Below are 19,054 nucleotides of genomic sequence, written 5' to 3' on the forward strand. Positions count from 1 at the left end.
GTACAATGCTATCCAAAATAACTCTGCCTAAACAGGTGGAGTAGAGTAAACCCCTCAGCAGATGGTGATGTGTAAATGCTGAATGCAATATCAAATTTATGCAATGGGAACTGATAGAAAATATCTAGAATTAGTGAGTTCTCTCAAAATCTAGTAGTAAAATTTCTGAAATTGGTATTAAATTTGAAGAGCTTGTTGCAGCATGAGGGAGTTAATGGCATTGTACTAATGTGATCCAGAGCCTCAGGCTGATACTCTGGGATCTTGGGTTCAAATCTCACCATAGCAGGTAAAATCCAGATGTTTTAAAAAGCTAGTCTGATGGTGACCATTCCTGAAGAAGGGCTTATGCCCAAAACGTCAATTCTCCTGCTCCTTGGATGCTGCCTGACCTGCTGCGCTTTTTCAGCTCTGATGGTGACCATTGACATAAGAATCTATCGGGTTCATTAATGTGATTTAGGGAGGGAAATCTGTCATCCTTACCTGGTCTGACTCCAGATCCGCAGCTATATGGTTGATTCTTAAGTGCTCTCTAAAATGGACTTTCAAGCCATGAACTTGTATTGAACAGTGACAATGAATGAAACTAGACAGAGCACCAGTATTAACTGAGCACTTCAGTTCTGAAAAGCCTTCCTTGCTCACATCTGGGTGATTGCACTGAATTTGCAGGAGTTGTCTCATGAAGTAGACTTGGAATCTTACTTTACAGACAATGTCCCAGAATCCACCATCCTAACCCTTTAGGATACCAGTGGTGGTAACAGCACAGTGGTATATAGACAAAAAATATTTGTCTTATAAGGTCATAAGACATAGGAGTAGAATTAAGCCATCAGGTACATTGAGTCTGCTATGCCATTTGATCATGGCTGATATGTTTCTCAACCCCATTTTCATATCTTCTCCCCATAACCCTTAATCTCAACATTGACTCCAGATGACACAAAGTCACATGGTGTCAGGTTAAACATGGGCAAGGAAACCTCCTGATGAAGCAGTACTCTGCCATGCTCAACATCATTCAAGGGGGGAAAGAAGGGGAAGGTCACAGAATGTACTCTGAGTGGGGGACTTCAGTGAATATCACCAATTATAGCTCAGTGTTACAACTGAACAGACTGGAACACTGAGTTCTAAAGGATTGCATTTGTAATTGGTGTTAAAAGCAAACTAGATGATGAAAAGAAAGCCTTGTTCTCATCTATTCACCCTGGCACAAATATATCTTTCCCGGGTGTTGGTAAGTGTGACCTCTGTGTAGACATTGTGGAGACAAAGTCCTGTCTTCACATTGAGAATAACCTTCCCCATGCTGTGTGACACTACCACCTAGCTAAATGGTACAGACTTCAAACAGATTGAGAAACTCAAACATAGAATCCATGAGACACTGTGGTCATCAGCAGCAGAATTCATTGAACAAAAGCCCCACAGTGCAGAACGAGGCCCTGTAGCCAATCAAGCTGATATCAATCACCCAAAGGGCATTCCATCTTGGCCAAATCCCCTACCTTCACTTTCACCATGGCCAATCCACGTAATCTGCATACTGCAGGGCAGGTTTTAGCATGGCTAATTCAACCTAATATGAACATCCTCGGACTGTGGGAGGGAATCAGAGGACCTGGCAGAAACCCACACAGACACAGAAAGAACATATAAACTCCACACAGACAGTCACCCAAAGCTGGGATTGAACCTGGGTCCATGGTGCTGTATAGCAGCAGTGCCAACCATTGTGCCACCCTAAAAGATTGGCTCAAGTGCTGACTTACAATAGATTTCAATGAGGTAGCTGCTTTGCAACTAACCCAGAGCCAGAGGCAGGTTGCTTATGAATCACCTAGAGCCAAGTTGCCCACAAATATGTGCTTATGGGAGAAAGCTAGCACCCATATGACCACTCTCCCTCCGGGAATCAAGTGGCATTATGCAGCGACTAGTTCATTACTAACATGCTGCTATTTTAAATTACATGTAATTATTATATACACATTAAATGAGCCTTTGTGAGAAATGGACATAATGGAATTGATTCCTATGTTATATTTTAAAATTCTCTGCTCTTGTCACAAATGAGAATCTTAATCTTAAAGAAAGCCAGTTACAAGATGTGAAGGAGCTAGCTAGAGTTGCCTGGGTAAATAGATTAAAACATATTGCACCCAACAGACATCGGGAAATATTTATATAATTCAAACAGTTCAGCAGAAGTATGTTGTATTAAAATCAGAAAGAAAGCTGTATTGATAGGTTACTGGGGATGTCAATGATAGTGTTAGATTAAAGAGGAAATTTACAATTTGAGAAAGAACAGTTTCTAAGCCTGAGAAGTTCGGGTGAATTAGAAAGCTGTACAATTTGATCAAAATAGAATATTCAACCACACTCCTTTCCAATGTAGGGGAATGTGACTGAAGAGATTCAGGGCAGAGGGGATGACCTGGGGGGTGGGGGGGTACAGTGAGAGAGAGAGACTCACTGAGATCCTTGTAAAGGGAGGAGGAGAGCTTTTTCAAGAAAGACGTCACAGTAAGGTTATAATCAACTCGGAGAAAGGGGGCATACTCTATAATGGGGAGACAGGACACCAACTGTGTGGATTGTTTCAGAGAACACCTCTGGGATGCCCACACTGACTAATCCCACTGTCCTGTGGCTGAACACTTTAAATCCACAGTGGCACAGTGGTTAGCACTGCTGCCTCACAGCGCCAGAGATCCAGGTTCAATTCCCGCCTCAGGCGACTGTCTGTGTGGAGTTTGCACATTCTCCCCGTGTCTGCGTGGGTTTCCTCTGGGTGCTTAGGTTTCCTCCCACAGTCCAAAAATGTGCAGGTTAGGTGAATTGGCCATGCTAAATTGCCCACAGTGTTAGGTGAAGTGGTAAATGTAGGGGAATGGGTCTGAGTGGGTTGCGCTTCAGTGGGTCGGTGTGGACTTGTTGGGACAAAGGGCCTGTTTCCACACTGTAGGTAATTTAATCTAAAAAAAATCCCCTTCCCATTCCACCAAGTACATGCAAATCCTGGGCCTCCTCCATCCAAACCTTAATCACCCGACTCCTGGAGCAAGAACACCTCGTCTTCTGCTTTGGGACCCTCCAACCCCACAGGATCTATATGGATTTCACCAGTTTTCTCATTTCCCAACCCCACAATTATCCTAGTCCAAACCTTCTGACTCCGCACTGCCCTCATGAGCTGTCCTACCTGTCCATCTTCCTTCCCACCTATCCATTCTATCCTCTACTCCAACCTATCACCTTTACCCCCACCTCAATTTACCTATTGCATTCTCAGCTTCCTCACCCCCAGCCCCACCCCCTTCTATTTATCTCTCAGCTCCCTTGGCCCACAAGCCTCTTTCCTGATGAAGGGCTTATGCCTGAAATGTCGATTCTCCTGCTTCTCAGATGCTGCCTGACCTGCTGTGCTTTTCCAGCACCACACTCCTCGGCACTATTATTTATAAAAGTTGGCACAATGTTCAGGATGGAGCATCAGCGGGCAATGCATCTAACATTGCCTTAGGTAAGCACACATGAATGAAAATAGAGTCATCGAGTCATAGAGACATACAGCACGGAAACAGACCCTTCGGTCCAACCCGTCCATGCCAACCAGATATCCCAAGCCAATCTAGTCCCACCTGCCAGCACCCAGCCCTATCCCTCCAAACCCTTCCTATTCATATACCCATACAATTGCCTCTTAAATGTTGCAATTATACCAGCCTCCAGCACTTCCTTTGGCAGCTCATTCCAAACATGTACCACCCTCTCTGTGAAAAAGTTGCCCCTTAGGTCTCTTCTATACCTTTCCCCTCTCACCCTAAACCTATGCCATCTAGTTCTGGACTCTCACATCCCAGGGAAAAGACTTTGCCTATTTATCATATCCATGCCCCTCATAATTTTATAAACCTCTATAAGGTCACCCCTCAGCCTCCGACACTCCAGGTAAAACAGCCACAGCGTTTTCAACTTCTCCCTGAAGCTCAGATCCTCCAACCCTAGCAACATCCTTGGAAATCTTTTCTGAACCCTTTCAAGTTTCACAATACCTTTCCGATAGGAAGGAGACCAGAATTGCACACAGTATTCCAACAGTGGCCTAACCAATGTCCTGTTCAGCCGCAACATGACCTCCCAACTCCTGTACTCAATACTCTGACCAATAAAGAAAAGCATACCAAACACCTTCTTCACTATCCTATCTACCTGCGACTCCACTTTCAAGGAGCTATGAACCTGCACTCCAATGTCTTTTTGTTCAGCAACACTCCCTACGACCTTACCATTAAGTGTGTAAGTCCTGTTAAGATTTGCTTTCCCAAAATGCAGCATCTCACATTTATCTGAATTAAACTCCATCTGCCACTTCTCAGCTCATTGGCCCATCTGATCCAGATCCTGTTGTAATCTGAGGTAACCCTCTTCCCTGTTCACTAAACCTCCAATTTTGGTGTCATCTGCAAACTTACTAACTGGACCTCTTATGCTCACATCCAAATCATTTATATAAATGACAAAAAGCAGAGGACCCAGTAGAGGATCGTTGTGGCACTCCACTGGTCACAGGCCTTCAGTCTGAAAAATAACCCTCCACCACCACCCCTCTGTCTTTTACGTTTGAGCCAGTTCTGTATCCAAATGGCTAGTTCTCCCAGTATTCCATGAGATCTAACCTTGCTCACGGATCTCCCATGTGGAACCTTGTCAAACGTCTTACTGAAGTCCATATAGATCACATCTACCGCTCTGCCCTCATTAATCCTCTTTGTTACTTCTTTAAAAAACTCAATCAAGTTTGTGAGACATGATTTCCCACGCACAAAGCCATGTTGACTATCCCTAATCAGTCCTTGCCTTTCCAAATACATGTACATCCTGTCCCTCAGGATTCCCTCCAACAACTTGCCCGAGGCTCACCGGTCTATAGTTCCCTGGCTTGTCCTTACCACACTTTTTAGACAGTGGCACTACGTTTGTCCACCTCCAGTCTTCCGGCACTTCACCTGTGACTATCGATGATACAAATATCTCAGCAAGGAGCCCAGCAATCACTTATCTAGCTTCCCACAGAGTTCTCGGGCACACCTGATCAGGCCCTGGGGATTTATGCACCTTTACCCATTTCAAGACATCCAGCACTTCTTCCCCTGTAATATGAACCTTTTGCAAGATGTCACCATCTATTTCCCTACAGTCTATATCTTCCATATCCTTTTACACAGTTAATACTGACGCAAAATACTCATTTAGTATCTCCCCCATTTTCTGCAGCTCCACACAAAGGCCGCCTTGCTGATCTTTGAGGGGTCCTATTCTCTCCCCACTTACCCTTTTGTCCTTAATGTATTTGTAAAAAACCTTTGGATTCCCCTTCATTCTATTTGCCAAAGCTATCTCATGTCCCCTTTTTGCCCTCCTGATTTCCTTCTTAAGTTCTACTACCTTTATACTCTTCTAAGGATTCACTCGATCTCTCCTGCCTATACCTTACATATGCTTCCTTCTTTTTCTTAACCAAAATGCTCAATTTCTTTAGTCATCCAGCATTTCTTATGCCTACCAGCCTTCCCTTTCACCCTGTCAGGAATATACTTTCTGTGGATTCTCGCTGTCTCATTTCTGAAGGCGTCCCATTTTCCAGCTCTCCCTTTACCTGTGAACATCTGCCCCCAATTAGCATTTGAAAGTTCTTTCCTAATACTGTCAAAATTGGCCTTTCTCCAATTTAGAACTTCAGCTTTTAGATCTGGTCTATCCTTTTCCATCACTATTTTAAATCTAATAAAATTATGGTCGCTGGCCCCAAAGTGCTCCCCCACTGACACCTCAGTCACCTGCCCTGCCTTATTTCCCAAGAGTAGGTCAAGTTTTGCACCTTGTCTAGTAGTTACATCCACATACTGAATCAGAAAATTGTCTTGTGCACACTTAACAAATTCCTTTCCATCTAAACCTTTAACAGTATGGCAGTCCCATTCTATGTTTGGAAAGTTAAAATCCCCCACCATAACCACCTTATTATTCTTAAAGATAGCTGAAATCTCCTTACAAGTTTGTTTCTCAATTTAAAAATGATGGAGTCATTGTGCAAATATGTTATGCTTATATTCACAGTATGATTTATTCTGATGTTACTGTCACCATGAACTGTGCTACTCCCATTGACTTAAGCTTTCGTTATTTTATGGTCATGGATTCTGCTTATGATGACAGCTGGGTTATGTACTTCATTTCTCAGACTGCTCTACTGCTAGACTCTTACTCCTCTGAGTCCACTCCATCTCTCACTCTCTCTCTTTACCTTATCTAAGAGAAAATATTATATAACTCTCCGTAGGTCTTATAAACTCTTTAATACATTCTAATGTAATCTAGTTCTATCCTAGAGAGCTATTCCATCTCTCTAGTACAATTCTACCATTCCTTTTCTTCCTCAAGTCTCATGGCGTTCAGTTATGTCATCATGTACCTTATTACCATTAACATACTAAGTTCCATTACATTGCAGATCACAAAAATTAAATACGAAACAGTAGGCTAATAAGAGTGAGGAATCTAAGGTTGGTAATAACAGTAGAGAATTGATATTGAAGAAAATAGACTGAAAGATAACATATCCCAGGACCTGATGAGTTACAGTTCTGAAGAAGATAGCTGCAGAGGTGGTGGATACTTTTGCTAAGATTCTCCCAGCTGATTGGAAGTTTGCAAATTACTCATCAAGGAAAGAATAAAAGAGAAAACAAAAAACTGGAATTTGTTACAAAAGAAGTGTAACTAAAACTCTTAGAAAATCTGACAAATTAGATATATTTTATGAAAGGTAAGTCATGTTTGACAGATTTATTTGAGGATGTAACTTGTTGGATAGACATCTGGAAGAAATTGATTTTACACACCTTGACTCTGAAAGAAAAGGTCAATAAGTTGCCATGCAAAAGATTAGAGTGGAAGATGAGGAATACTGGAGATAGGGGTGAGACATTATCTTGGGTGGAATATTGGGGATCAGACAGGAAATAGCACAGGAATTAACAGGGCACTTCCAAGTTGGCAGTCTGTAATTATTAAAGTGCTATAAGCGCCAATACAAGAACTTGGTTATTTATAATATATAAAGGTAACCATAGTGCCAGAGGTCTGCTTTCTTGGAGAGACACAACTGGTAGCAAGCTGAGGGTCAACACATCTCAGATAAGAGGCAAGATTGAGAAGGCAGGACCAGCATGGTAATCTCAACTACTGCTGGAATTGTGCACATTGTTGGCATCACTCAGCAATGCAAACCAGTCATCCAGCCAACTGAACTAATCAACTTAGACAACCATATTGAGAATGATCTGTCTCAGATTTTTGATGATGAGAAGTTAATTGGTAATGCAAGCTTTGAATTGGTCACAATGGGGATATAAAACGTCATACACAGGTTAAGTGAGTGAGCAATGTGATGGCAGATGAAGGAAAATGCAGGAATTGTGGAGTTATCCATTATGATAATAAGATTAGAAAAATAGAACATTTTTCAGAATAACTTTTTAATGTTGATGTTTAGAGTAACTTCATTGTTCAAGAGTATAAAGAGTTAACATCTAAGCACCAATGAAGAAAGCAAATGGCACATTGATCTTCATTGCAAGAAGATTAGACTACATAAATAAGAAAGTCTTGCTGTAATTTTGTGTAGGTCTTTGGTGAGAACACATTGTAGTTTTGGACTTCATAATTAAAGGAAGATACACTCTAGATGGAGTACTAAAGATTGTTCCCTGGGATGTCAGAGTTGACCTAAGATCAGATATTTAGCCTAATTTTTCCAGATTTTAGGAGAATGACAGGTTCTTTCATTGAAACGTGCACAATTCTCAATGGATTTGAGAGGATAGATATTGAAAAGTTATTTCTGGTGATTGGGAACCAAGGACACAGGGATGTCATCTCACATGGAAGGGTTGTTAAGAACTGAAATGAGACGTTTCTTTGTTTAGTCAGTTGTGAAATTTCTTCACCAAGACATTGTGCAAGTTCCATTGTTGAATAAATTTAAGATGGTGATTGATTAATTCATGAAATCTCAGAGCAAACAGAGATATGGGGAATGGACAGGTAAGCTAAGACAAAACATTAAGCTTGAATATTTTGAGTGGAAGTGTCGGTGCGGGTGCTAAATGGTTCATTATTTGTCTTGTTATTTTGTACATTTCCTGGTATTTCCATTGAAATGAAGAACTAGAAAGTAATCACACAGTCAGTTGGTCATCTAAAAAGAGAAGTTCATTATTAACACATCAGCTTAATCCACATCACACACTCCGTCACCAACAGCCCACACTCCATCACCAACAGCCCACACTCCATCACACACTCCATCACCAACAGCCCACACTCTATCACACACTCCATCACTAACAGCCCACACTCCATCACACACTCCATCACCAATAACCCACACTCTATCACACACTCCATCACCAACAGCCCACACTCTATCACACTCCATCACCAACAGCCCACACTCTATCACACACTCCATCACCAACAGCCCACGCTCTATCACACACTCCATCACCAACAGCCCACACTCCATCACCAACAGCCCACACTCCATCACACACTCCATCACCAACAGCCCACACTCTATCACACACTCCATCACCAACAGCCCACACTCTATCACACTCCATCACCAACAGCCCACACTCTATCACACACTCCATCACCAATAACCCACACAGTATCACACTCTGTGTTATCAGCAGCCCACACCACATCACACACTCTATCACCAACAGCCCACACTCTATCACATACTCCATCACCAACAGCCCACACCACATCACACACTCTATCACCAACAGCCCACACTCTATCACACACTCCATCACCAACAGCCCACACTCTATCACACACTCCATCACCAACAGCCCACACTCTATCACACACTTCATCACCAACAGCCCACACTCTATCACACACTCCATCACCAACAGCCCATACTCCATCACACACTCCATCACCAACAGCCCACACTCCATCACCAACAGCCCACACTCCATCACACACTCCATCACCAACAGCCCACACTCCATCACACACTCCATCACCAATAACCCACACTCTATCACACACTCCATCACCAACAGCCCACACTCTATCACACTCCATCACCAACAGCCCACACTCTATCACACACTCCATCACCAACAGCCCACGCTCTATCACACACTCCATCACCAACAGCCCACACTCCATCACCAACAGCCCACACTCCATCACACACTCCATCACCAACAGCCCACACTCTATCACACACTCCATCACCAACAGCCCACACTCTATCACACTCCATCACCAACAGCCCACACTCTATCACACACTCCATCACCAACAGCCCACGCTCTATCACACACTCCATCACCAATAACCCACACAGTATCACACTCTGTGTTACCAGCAGCCCACACCACATCACACACTCTATCACCAACAGCCCACACTCTATCACATACTCCATCACCAACAGCCCACACCACATCACACACTCTATCACCAACAGCCCACACTCTATCACACACTCCATCACCAACAGCCCACACTCTATCACACACTCCATCACCAACAGCCCACACTCTATCACACACTCCATCACCAACAGCCCACACTCTATCGCACAATCCATTACCAACAGCCCACACTCTATCGCACAATCCATTACCAACAGCCCATACTCCATCACACACTCTATCACCAACAGCCCATACCATATTACACACTCTATCACCAATAACCTACACTCCATCACACGCTTCATCACAACAGCCCACACTCCATTACACAGTCCGTCACCAACAGCCCATACTCCATCACACACTCTATCACCAACAGCCCATACTCCATCACACACTCCATCACCAACAGCCCATACTCCATCACACACTCTATCACCAACAGCCATACCATATTACACACTCTATCACCAATAACCCACACTCCATCATACACTTCATCACAACAGCCCACACTCCATTACACAGTCCGTCACCAACAGCCCACACTCCATTACACACCCAACATAATTGTTGGTAAAGACCTTTGGTGACAAAGAAAGATGCTATTGAAGATCTTAATCTTACACTTGTCAGGAATGTGCAAGAATTCCAAATCCTAAAAGGAACCAACATGTTATACTGCCTGTGGGAAAGGGTGTTGATTTGTTGACAAGGGGACATGGATTATTCAAGGCATTGCTGTGGATAATCGAATAGGAAAGTTTTGCCCCAGAGATATTGTTTAAAAAATGAGTGAACTCTGATAGTTTGAAAGATATTCCAATGGGAATACATAACCAAATCTGTTTCTCCAAGCTATTGTGTAATCAAGAAAGCTGAGTCCATGGTCACATTTACTTTGACAGTGAAGGATCGGACACTATGCATGCCTGAGTGAGCAGCAACTGATAACAGTAAATTAGCAGATCTCATCCGGATTGTTCAGTTAACACTGCCCAATTAAGGGAAACACATCCACTGTTACGCAGCATGTTCTAAATTTTGCAAAAACACAGACTGTTTGGGACAGTCAGTACTCTTTTTATTACAAGCAGCCAATGGGACGTGCTGTTTAATATGTTTCACCAGTCGTTAGAAAATATGGTCTATATAATTGGAATCACACTAGTACTGAAATTCAGATCTCACACACTTGTTTGTGTGCTTAGCAAAATGTCTCTTTGGCTAGACAGTAGTTTCCTGTTTTCAGAGCTTCCCTTAATTGTGTTGCATAGTTGCAACATGAGACTGTTAGCTTCGCCTGTTGCTGAAATGTTCTGAGGCGCTGTACACTTCCAGGGTAACATGAGACTGTTTGTATACTTGTCAGGACCAAAAATGGCTGCTTTTGGCCCATTCATGATGTACAGTGAGAAATGATCCAATTGGCACATCATTATCTTGCAGGCTTTACCAGATTTCAACCTCAAGTTTATCGTATTTGTGAGGTAGCGTTGAGAGTGTGGTACTGGAAAAGCACAGCAGGTCATGCAGCATCTGAGGAGCAGGAGAACCAATATTTCAGGCATAAGCACATTCTGATGAAGGGTTTATGAGCGAAACATCAATTCTCCTGCTCCTCGGATGCTGCCTGACCTGCTGTGCTTTTCTAGCAACACACTCTTGACTCTGATCTCCAGCATCTGCAGTTCTCAGTATCTCCTTATTGGTGAGGTAGTCAATAAGCCAAGCTTATAGTACAAGGAGCTGTAGTAATCCCAATGTGTATCTCAATCATTCAAGTAGCCTTGTGTCATGGTTGTATTGCTGGGTATAACCCAGAGTGCCTTGCTTATGTCCTGGGGACCTGGGTATGTATATCACCATGGCAGACAGTGAAATTTGAATGGGATAAAATTGAATTCAAAACAAACCTAATGAGGACCACTGTTGACTTTAGTGAAAACCCATCTGGTTCACTAATGTCCTTCAGGGAAAAAATCTGCTAGACTGTCCTACACATGACTCCAGATCCACAGCAATGTGGTTGACTCTCAACTATCCCCTGAAATGGTGTCCAAGAGAAAATACCAGCCTTACCAGAAATGCTAACATTCCATGCAAGAATTCAAACAAAAGCAGATTTCCCAACTAGTCCACCAGGAAAAGGGAATTTATTAAGCTGCCCACTTTCAAAGACGAATCCGTGTGGGACAGAGCTCAACAAACAGTGTAAGGTCCTTCATACATATCAGAATATGTTATTCACATACCTAGAAATACAGTAGGGGTTAGGGTTTTAGCTGTTGTATTTCCAGCAAAAACACACTTATGTGGGCTGGCACGGTGGCTCAGTAGTTAGCACTACTGCCACACAGCACCAGGAACCTAGCTTCCACTCCAGCCTCAGGTGACTACCTGTGTGGAGTTTGTACATTCTCCCTGTGTCTGAGTGTGTTTCCTCTGGCCAGTTTTCTCCAACGCTCAAAAGCTGTGCTGGCTAGCCATGGTGGATTGGCCATGCTAAATTGCGCATTGTGTGCAGGGATGTGTATATTAGGGTGGGTTAGCCATGGGAAATGGAGGGTTACAGGGTAGGGGGATGGGGCTGAATCTGGGTGGGAGGTTCTTTGGTGGGCTGGTATGGATTTGATAGGCTGAACGGCCTTTTTCCACACTGTAGGGATTCTATCACTGATGGAAATGTTTTCAAGTGCTGAAAACTAATCAAAAATACTTAATGAAGACCGAAAGAACTGCAGATGCAGTAAACCAGAAACTGCTGGAAAAGCTCAGCAGGTCTTACAGCATCTGTGGAGAGATATCAGAGTTAATGTTTCGGGCTGAGGGACCCTAACGCAATGTTCTGAAGTGTTAACTCTGATTTCTCTCCACAGATGCTGCCAGACCTGCTGAACTTTTCCAGCGATTTCTTGTTTTCATTTTTGAAAAACACTCAAAGGCTGCACGGTGGCACAGTGGTTAGCACTGCTGCCTCACAGCACCAGGGACCTGGGTTCAATTCCCACCTCAGGCGACTGACTGTGTGGAGTTTGCACGTTCTCCCCGTGTCTGCATGGGTTTCCTCCCACAGTCCAAAGCTGTGCGGGTCAGGTGAATTGGCCATGCTAAATTGCCCGTAGTGTTAGGTTAGGGGTATGGGTGGGTTGCGCTTCGGCGGGTCGGTGTGGACTTGTTGGGCCGAAGGGCCTGTTTCCACACTGTAAATAATCTAATCTTAACTTATTTGACTGAACATAATGTGTAGCCTAAAAATATACAGAAAATTAAGAGACAAAATCAATAGCTCGATTTTATGATGCTTTCTCAATCCTATTTTAGCACAAACTTTCACCCAGTTCTCTTTCAGTTTCGTACACTGTAAGAGTTTAATTGCGAAAGCAAGTCTATTTTCCATGTTGTTACAGAGCTTGCCTTGTTAATACACTGTGTGTATAAATCAGGTACCTGCAGGGCCATCAGTTTAAACCAGAAGTCCAAACAGCAAAAGTTCTCTTTGTAGACAGACCCACTCTAAGATAATTTGGTTCCAAAAATAATTTAAACACAAACTTAGAATTACTTCAGTGGATGTGCTTTTTATAGCAGGTGGGGAATGAAGGTCGGGAATTGAGCCAGCCCAGCTGAGAACACAAAGTACATGCTGTGCAAGTGAATAATAATAAAATGCATAAGTAACTTTATAGATTTATAACCACTTGCACCTGGACTGAACACTGCTGTTCAATACCTCTGTTTGCCAACAGATTTACCTTGAGTGTACAGTGCGTTTTTTAATTTCACTCTATTGCATTGAGGGACCTCTTACTTCATAAACTTTAACATCGAGATCAGTAAAACATATTTTCAGGTAAAGACTATGATCCCTGGGCTAGGTACGAGTGTTAGATTTTCAGCAGGTGACCAAATTCGAAAAGATTTATTTAAAATTAGGGTCAGACCTAATGTTTAATGTAACTGCTTGGCTAAACGACAAAAGCTAATGCGATGGTGAAAATGACCATACATGAGCAGGAATGCCATTGCAAATACTAAAGTGATGCCACACACATTGGCTTTTGTGCCAAATTGAATGTTTTGCGGAATTCGACTTTTTTTTTCCCTCCTTGAATCACAAATCACGCAAATGAGTTTTGATGTTTCTGGAGTGACGGTGATTACAGGCAAGTTTGCTAAGGTCATGTCCATGTTGGCTCAAGTTATCTCATTTATTTGGTAGAATGGCAATAGAGAAATAGATACTTGCATGTGGAAAATATGAGAATTAGAAGTACACTTCAATCGTAAGGCTCAGTTAATCAAGCAGTGTAGACAAAAGTTAGCATAATGAAAGAACAAAAATATTTCAGATAGTAGTCAATATCACAAAAAAGAACAATTGGCTTTGATGATTAAAAGAACAAATACATTATCAAATAAATAAGGAAAGACGAAATTATGAGCAGATATCAATTATTTTGAATGAAGCTTCAACAACATTCAAGGGGTTTGCTTAAATCCAGGACAAAGCAACTGGATTGATAGGTACCCTATTCACCACCTTAAATATTCATTCCCTCTGTCACTATCACACAGGGATTGAATGTTGCACTGAAGTAACTTGCCAAATTTCCTTTTGATAGGACCTTCCAAATCTGGCACTTGGAGGACAGGGGCAGCAGATGCATTGAACACTACCCCTTCAAGTTCCCCTCCAAGCTACACCCATTCTGATTTTTAACTGTATTCCCATTCCTTTACTGTTGCTGATTAAAACCTGGAATCCCCTTCCCACCAGTCTGATGTGTGCCCCTGCACTATATGGATGAGCAGTTCAAGAAGGCAAATCCTAGTCACCTACTTGAGTGTAATCAGGGATGGGAAGCCAGTGCCGACTGAGTCAGTGATGATCATGTCTCATGAAAGGATTAAAAAGGAAGTAGAAAATTGAAAACTAGGACTGCCAAAAGGGACAGCAGCCAATAAGATTAACATCAATTGCAGAATTAAATTATTGTATCAACATTTTGGACACTATTGTAGGGGATCCATTATAGATGCATTTAAAAAGATCAAATTTAATAAACATACGTCCAATATGATTCCAGTGATGGAAGGAAATAGCTTTTGGATTTGGTCAGTGCTTCAAGGTTATTTCAGCAATAGATGATGACAATGTAAATAATTTCATTTATTTGGATTTCAATAAATGATCCACATAAATTTCCAATTCAGAAAGAAATTCATACAGTTCAAGATGAAGATCTAAACTGGAGCACGTGGTGTTAATTTAGATTAGCGAACTGTGAACTCTGAGGTGGGAATGAAGAGGCTGGGCTCTGATTAGGACATGATATTGGATGGGAAATCGGGAAAAACTGCCCTCATGTGAAATTTTGATGGAGTAATCTCACTACGATATTGCTTTTCAGTTTGGTGTTGATTGTATAGCACACAGCCAAATGATGTAATGTCCACTGGAGCATTGAAAGAGTCAATCCCAAAATGGAATTTAGAATAATTAGGAGTTTGACCACAAACAGAAGCAGAAATTTCAAGCTGATGTTCTGAACAGTGAAACCATGAACTTTGACAGAATGATGGATTGTTGAGTGTCGTGTGGAGTCAGAAAGAGATTCTCTTTATCAGCAATGGGAGGAAGAACTTAGTCCAGCAATACAGAAGGCATATCTGATGGTGACTGAGGGTGCCTGAAGGGAATTAGCAACAGGAATGTGCTGCTGAACTTTTTAAAGATTAGATTAGATTAGATTCCCTACAGTGTGGAAACAGGCCCTTTGGACCAACATGTCTACACAGACCCTCCGAAGAGCAACCCACCCAGACCCATTACCCTACATTTACCCCTGACTAATCCACCAACCACTGCGGGCAATTTAACATGGCCAATTCACCTAATGTGCACATTTTTGGAGTGTGGGCGGAAACTGGAGCACCCGGAGGAAACCCACGCAGACACGGGGAGAATGTGCAAACTCCACCCAGACAGTTGCCTGAGGTGGGAATTGAACCCAGGTCCCTGCCGCTGTGAGGCAGCAATACTTTATTTACATGACCAGATCAGGAAAGGTAAGGACAGATGTACACTTATCTGCATTCTGCTGTTCACATCATTCCTCATTTTGTCTTGCATGTGAATGCATACATTTTCCTTCAATCCACTCCCTCATATTATCATCTATATGTCCATCATTCCCACCCACTCTGAGCCTCATGTAATTTGTTACATCTTTGCAATCATCACCAGGACAAATGCAATGCCTCCATTGTGTGAGCACGTGACCCTCTGCTATTATCTTTGCAGAATTCCTCACTATCACCATTGTGACGGTTACCATTAACTGGAAAGTGAACTACCAATAGAAATAAAATGGCTACAAGAGCAGCCCAGAGGCCAGGAATATTGCAGCAAGTAACTCCCTTCTTGACTCCCCAAAACTGGTCCACTTTCTACAAAGCAGAAGTCAGGAGTATGATGGAATATTCCCATCTTGCCTGAATCAATGTCGTTCCAACAGCACTCAAGAAGCTTGACACCATCCAGGACAATGCAGCCCGCTTGCTTGGCATCATATCCACAAGCATCCTTTCCTTCCACCGGCGACACTCAGTTGCAGCAGTGGGTGCTGTCTACAAGATGCCCTAGTTCAATGCCCAATGGTCCTTCAGTGTCATTTCTTTTTAACAGAAACTAATTCCATTTTAAAATTAAGCTAAAATTCCACTATTTAAATGCAGCTCCCCAACATTCTGACTTAATAGATCTAGCAATAACACCACTAGACCAGCACCTCCCTTACATTTACTGAAACATCCAACATAATTATTCAAGTTACCCATGTTCTGACATCAGGCAATGTCACTCTTCTGCTTTGAAGATGTCAGGTATCAACCATGACCTTCAGTAGATGATAATAACACCATAAGATTATAGTGAAATGATATGCAGAGGTTCTAAGAATTAAACAAAAGAAAGACACAATAAGCAAATTAATAATAAGTAAAGGATGTTTAATAATATAATTACAGTCTAAATATTACTCTTGGCAATAGGTCGTAAAAGGAACATTTAATGGATTTGCATGGCATTCCTCTGTCTACTATTTAATGTATCCAGTTATCCATTTTCTTCAAATAGTTTAACATCTCTGCTAAACTATTTAGCAAATAGAATGCCAATAAGTATGTAAGCATTTGTCTTCTATTACTGTCACTAATAATTTCAAGTGTTATTTGTGCTTGGGTCCCACTTGTGAATTTGGCAGCAGAGTTGCACTCTCTGCAGTTGATAGCAATATTAATGAGTAAATGTCTAGAACATAGTTTTAATGCACTGAGGATTGGAGGATTTTCAATTCTTTTCTATAATACACAGTGCAAACATAACAAACTGTTACACACCGACTCAATTTATCTTGTTTAACTGAAATGTATTATAACCACTGACAGAACAAGGAGTTAGTGCCAATTGTGGATCTGCACAAAATGTCTGTACAATGCATCCATGTTAATGTTCATTTTTAAATGACCAATCACCTAAATAACATCGAGGGGAATACTTTTCTTTGTGTAAAACAAAAACAACTGGAAACATCAGAAAGATTATTTGGGGGAATAAAAAAATTCTTGTTGATTGACTAAGATGCTAAAGTCATGATTTTGTCTGTTGAAAATTTGTTGCACAAAAGATGGCACTGATTTGTGCACAATGCCATCATGTATGTTCTGCTTATGTTAGTAAATGGTGCATGAGCCATAGGTTCAGACTAATGGCAACTGTTTAGCTCAGTATTCTATTTATGTAACCAAGACAAGCGATACCTGCAGACACTAGGAATTCGAGGATCCTGTTGGGGAATGACAGCTGGTTTTCAATCAGATGATCTTATTGCATCACATTAGAAGCTTCATCTTTACATGTATAATCAAACACGCAACATGACAATACTGGCATGGGCATGTTGCTGTCTCTGTAACTCTTATCCACACCTTTGTAAATGTATTAGTCACTCCGTGAAGACCAGGAACCTCATAGCTTGTCCAATGCTGGAAACATCCCTGTCTGGCAAATGGAATATTTTGGTGTCTCAGGAGATGTGAAAATGAATTGCTTCTGTCCCATCCACAGACAAAACAGCTGTGGTCACTGAGGATCATCATACTGAAGCTTCCACCAAAGACCTCTTGTCATGCGATGATCGTGACCCTACACCTGAGTTTGGAAAGCTGGGTTCAAGTCTCACCTGCTCCTGCGGCATGTAATGACATCTTTGAGCATGTTAATTAGAAAGTATCTTATACCCCCACTGAAAACTTGCTGAAGAGCTTCAACTTCTGTGTCCATTGCTTCCCCCACAAGGTCTGGGTTAAGGTTGTTCAGTGTATAGTGCCTCCTTTTCAGGTGGTAGTTTTCTGTTGTTCAGTCTCAGTCTCTCTCACAGAGTCCCTACAGTGTGGGAGCAGGCCACTTGGACTATTGAGTTCACATTGATCCTCTGAAGAGCACCTCATTTCTCTGTCTTCTCTCTCCCCCTCTCTCTCTTTTGCAGTCAATCCTATACGACGGCTCTTTATCCCATTTTCTGTGATTCTATGTCACTGTAAGTTGGGTTTTGGTTTAGCTGTCTCCTGTATTTTACCTTGCTGGTACAGGGGCATCATCTACTGTCCTTTTGTTCACCTAACAGGTCTTTGGTAAGATTATTTCTCATTACACTTATGAATCTTTATCCCAATTCTTTCTCATCATGGTAACATTGTTAACTTTACGGAGGGTAAAGTAGATTTTTTTTCATTTCTTTTTTGAATTTTATTGATGGCTTAGAACTTACAATTGCTCTCCATTGTCTCACCTTTGTGATTAAATTCTGTCCCAACATTATGGTCGCATCCTTAGCTCTCTGAACTGAGAGAAGGACGTTGAATTTACTGGTGTCTCTTCCACCCTTCATCAGACTGAAAGTACTTTGAGATTTACTTTTATCATTTTCTATCATGCAAAATATCTTAAGTTGACGTTTCTTTCTTCTCTCTGTAATTATGTTAAGAAAAGTGATCTATCTTCACCACTTATTGTCCACCATTATTTTTACAGCTGGACTTTTTAATACCATTTAAGTAACTGTTATGCCATAAATTATCTGTCACATTGCAGTCTTCAGCATAATTCATGATATGCAGCATGGGTTCTGCCATTGTCATTGTTCTGCCCAATTCCTTAACTTTTTGTCGAAGTCACCCTAAAATTACCCTTGGCGAATGTGACCACAGCATTTGATTTCCACTCAATGCCTCTGCCTCCTTCCACTTGACATCTGATGGCTTCTTTTAACATGGTCATTCCTGGTCCCTTGTTAAGTGGATGCAACAATTAATGTTACTCAGAAGCTCTGGAGGGTATAGTAACAGGTTAAGTACACAGGCGTGGGTGCTAGGTTAGGATGTGTGACAAGAGACAAGGAGATTATGTCTTAGAAATGGGAGGGATGCTATGAGAAGCCAGTTCTAACCCAGCATATTAGGAGATA

The sequence above is a fragment of the Hemiscyllium ocellatum genome, chromosome 3 (assembly GCF_020745735.1).
Source record: "Hemiscyllium ocellatum isolate sHemOce1 chromosome 3, sHemOce1.pat.X.cur, whole genome shotgun sequence".
Taxonomy (NCBI): Eukaryota; Metazoa; Chordata; class Chondrichthyes; order Orectolobiformes; family Hemiscylliidae; genus Hemiscyllium; species Hemiscyllium ocellatum.